This window comes from Polyodon spathula, chromosome 10, assembly GCF_017654505.1.
Source record: "Polyodon spathula isolate WHYD16114869_AA chromosome 10, ASM1765450v1, whole genome shotgun sequence".
Taxonomy (NCBI): Eukaryota; Metazoa; Chordata; class Actinopteri; order Acipenseriformes; family Polyodontidae; genus Polyodon; species Polyodon spathula.
In genome coordinates this window covers 28017948-28022574 of record NC_054543.1, presented here as the reverse complement: position 1 = coordinate 28022574, position 4627 = coordinate 28017948, and positions in this window count along the sequence as shown.

Sequence of the window (4627 nt, the reverse complement as noted above, 5' to 3'; positions counted from 1 at the left end):
TGGAAATTTGAAAAAAAGAAAAATACTAAAGGAAAAAAAAAGCTGTTCTTGCTTTTGCATCGTGAAAATAAAAACCTTAAACAAAAAAAATGATACAATGTGATCTTTAGACATTTGATGTTTTGCCTTGCAGCTTATCCTTGCTGATAATTAAGTGTTCGCTATAAGAATGCAGTATCCCCTTTCTCTCTCACATCTCTGCCTCGGACAAGTGATGAAATGTATGTACCATTGATGAGTCAAAAGGTGACAAAATAAATCTTTCTTAAAACCATTTGTACTATGTCTTTTTTACACACTGTATGCTGTAACATTTTAAATGAGTTTTTGTACTGAAACAATATGAATATTTACACAAGTTTGTTGGAGTGAATAAACAAAATGGACTGTTGCCAGTCCAAATATGGGTCTGTAACCTTGTGACTGTAGTGTAAAAATGCTTTGTTTATCTTATGTTTTTTGTTTTGGTTTCTACTTGTATGTAAAAAATGATCTTAATAGCATTGCATTATAATACATAATACTGCTGCCACAAAAAGGTGCTGTGTCGTGGACTTTGTTTCCAATCTTCAATTTGTTTTCGTGGTTTGGGGGTGGAAATAACTACGCCTACAAAACATAAATGCTCTTGTGAAAGGACAGCAGGTATGTAGTTCTCCATTTTAAGCTGTTTATTAACCTGATCCTGAGAGTATTTGAGTGAAAGTAAATTAATACCTTTGTTAAATGAATCATGGCATTCAGACTTTGGGGGTTTTATTCGTTATTAGTCTTAGATTTGCTTCCATCCATTCATTATGATGCTGTGTAGGGTTAATGAGCCTTGATTAACTCCAGGGACATGGATCTGGCACTACTTGCATGTGTACTGGTAGCCTAGTGACAATGTTCATATTCAGTAGAAATTAGCATGGCTCACTTGTTCCTGATAATTTAATGTTGGGTGGTATTTTTTCTGAACTAGCAAGAAGCAGTTAATGTAAAAGCACTAACACATTTAATATCCTGTAACAAATACAATGCATTTGAAAATGGTGAAATCTGAAATCTTGTGATCTTAAAGCACATACTGTTTTTTTTTTTAATAATTTGTTTTCTATCCAAGTGCTCAATTTAATAATGTTGCCTCCCTGGATACACATCTATACACATCTTCTTTCAATAATTTTCCAATGTGTTCAAGCAAAATCTACCTCACCAATTATATAAAACATCAAGTCTACGTAAATTGTAGAAGCCGCTTAGTCACCATCATTAATTAACAAAAGCAACTGATTTACTAGTATCACATACAGACAGACCTGATAATCTTGTAATAATCACATAGTATCTGAAAAGCATATTTGTATAACATCAGGAATTTATTGTTTGCAATCCAAAGCATCTATAGACTGGGAGTGTAAGATAAAAGAAAGCAGATGGACAGATACAATCAGAGCTTAAGGGTCCCCCCAATCTTTTGAATAGGAACAGGTGGCTGGAAATTATTGTTAGAAAAAGAGAATTAAGTTATAGGCCATGTGTAAAGTCCAGTTGCATAGTCGATTTCATACTGCAGAGTAGAGCTCCACTTTTATACTGAAATGAGATGATATCTGGTTTCTTGGTGCAAGAAGAGTCGGTGCAGGAGACTGAAAGTAAACTTTAAATGGCTTCTGTTACAAGGCTATATATGATTATCTTGATTTGCCAGTATCCATCCATTTGTACATCAATACAAAATGGTTGCCTCCGTGCAGTAGTTTATCAGTGAACTGGTTCAGTGTTTCTCAAGACTTTTGGCTGCACAGATTAAATATCAATAGACATTACGGCTGGCCAATAGGATGAATCAGAGTGCAAGCCTAAACCATAACAGTGGGATGGACTGAATGTAAGCTGCACACACTGTAAGGTTGACAAAGCTTGTGCACATAAAGTCAGCATGGTGGCTGCATTTGAGAAACACAGGACTTGTTGACTGTGTAAAAGAAAATTAGTAATGTGACTAATTTTCTGGTTTATCCTGTGCTGGTTTATCCAGTCCTTAATTGTAATTGGTCCTTAGAGAGTTTATTAAAAGCCAGTGGAAAGGTAAAAACAACTGTGGCTGAATAACACATTGGTTAACAGGTTTTCATTATATTTAAGACAGCACTTCAGTGTACAGCTGTATTCTTTAATGCCTTAGATGAAGCTTTATCATGAGTATTAAACCTTTTGTTGCAGTCATTTTATAAATCTACCGACGCGCACAGCTAAAGCCTCATATCCGTCATTTAACATTGCAGGTGTCTGCTGTATATAGATGGCACATATACATACTTGCCAACATTTGGAAACAGTTCAGCAGGATGCTTGTTCCTGGGGGTGGGGGGTTGGGTCATACACATGATGCACAGGGGTCATACACAAAAAGCACTCATTAGCATAAAATAGACGTATCCACCCCAACTCAACATGATACGATCATCATGATAGTAAAAATAGACATAATGAAGCATTCTTACCTTTGTATAAGGTAGTGATCAGCAGATGTGTGAGCCGCACGAAAAGCACAGCGTGTGGTTTTCACTAACTCTACTGTGTAGAATAAATGCATTTTTTTTCTATGGGTAAATATCGTGACTGTCTTCCTATGCATCGGGACGCAGGACATTTGCTAGGAAATTGGGACTGTTGGCATGAATACATATATATTGTTGTACACAATCTGTCTACCGTGTTTTTTTTGCTGTGCTTCAACTTGCCCACCACAGCTTCAGCCCTTGTGTCCCCCTGGTACACACCATGTGCTGACCAGGTGTGTGTGACAGTGCGGTTAGGGTAGGCACAATTGCGTAGCTGCCCTCCCGGTACTTGGTACTTCGTACTTCGGTATCTCGGTGCGCAAGGTGCTCAATGCATACAACACACGGTGCTCAGCACCACAGTGTTAGTGTACAGACACAGCGCTGCACGGTATACGGTGCACATAGTGCCCCTCTTCCATGATCTGTCCCAGGACTCCCTGCTGTTGGCTGGGCGACTGGTTCACCACCATGGACTCATGGGACACGTACTTTCATGTTCTCATTCATTTGGAGCACAGGAAGTATCTCACATGCTGCTCCTAGGAAGGGGCCTATCGGCAGCTCTGCCATAGAGAGCTCAGCGATACCTACCCAATGAGCAGGCATATCCCATACATAATGTTCGTTTGTGGTCATCTTTTCTTTCAGGGAACCAGGGTTATGGTAAGTAACCTAATGTTTTATGGTTAGTGGTGTAGTTCACCTTAGTGATAATGCGGACGGCTTTTTTTATTATTGTTTTCTTTTTCTGTGTATGTCCTGTCATGTTGTATATCTCTTGTGGGTTTACAGCTCTGTATAAAACCACTTACCATGAACTGCGTTATGTCTTTGTTATAGTATTAAAGCAGCTGTTTGAGAATACCCTTGCTATAAAAACTACGCTGAAGTTAAACACAAAGAGGAAATGAGCTGCTTAAATGTCTAACTGAATTAATTCCCAATGTTTTTTTTGTTTTTTTTTATCCCAGCTGTGTCCAAAGACAACACTTTTCCGCCCTCCATGTTAATAAATTAAGTTCTTACCTAAAGTTCGGGAGGAGGGTCAGTTACCAATCTCTGGGTCACCAAATTGAAACATTCAAGTTACACATTCGCTAATTAAATAAATACCCTCTTTACTTACCTTTCAGTTGCATTTCGATTTCATCATAAATGTATGCATCATGGTCAAAATTCTAGATTATTCAGTTTCGTCGGATGATGATCTGTTTGCCGTTTTCCCGGGGCCAAGATCCACTCAGTCAGTTCAACCAGCCCCTCTCAGGCCAATTCCACAACAGCTTTGGTCAGCTTATTTACCACTCCAAACTTCTCTACCCAGATGTCTGCTTCTCTTGTCAGCCGTAGCTCCCGCCTGGCCACTCTTTCCTCCTCAACTCCTGACATCACAGACTGGACGATCCCCAGGCTCCAGCATTATCTTCGTAGCAACAACATCCCATTTAAATCTACAGCACATAAGGAGAATTTGTTTACTTTATTCCTCTCCACTCTGCAGCATCCTTCCCATCGCAGGTGCTATGACGTCAGCACAGATCGTTGCTTTACAGCTCGTCACCAGTGTTGCCAAGTCTCACAACAAAACAAGCCCAACCAATGTCAGAATGGGTGTTTACACAAATTCCACCCCGCGACTCTCCAAAAAACAATCCCAATTCCGCTTATTACAATGCTCTTACAGCAGTTTTGAGCATTTGGATCCAAAACTGTTCTTACAGTTAGGTGCAGCTGCTCCCGCAATCCATGTCCAACAAGCAACTGTAACCTTTCAGGTTAACCCCCCCCCCTCTCACTGCAGGCATCCAGCAGGCCTCTGCACTCCCCTCTCTGGCCACTACGTGCACCATTCATATACCCGATCACTCCTTGTCATTGTACAAAATGTACCCAGTTGCTGCATTCCTTTTTGGGGATTTTCCTGGGCTCAAAAATCCATTCTTCTGCGCACAGACAATTTAGCTAAAGTCATTCATTCTCTCACCATATAATGAGACTATTCAGAAGGATTACCTGGTAATTACTCATCAATTCATTCTCAGAGCTCAACACATTCTTGGCCACCCGAATGTAAT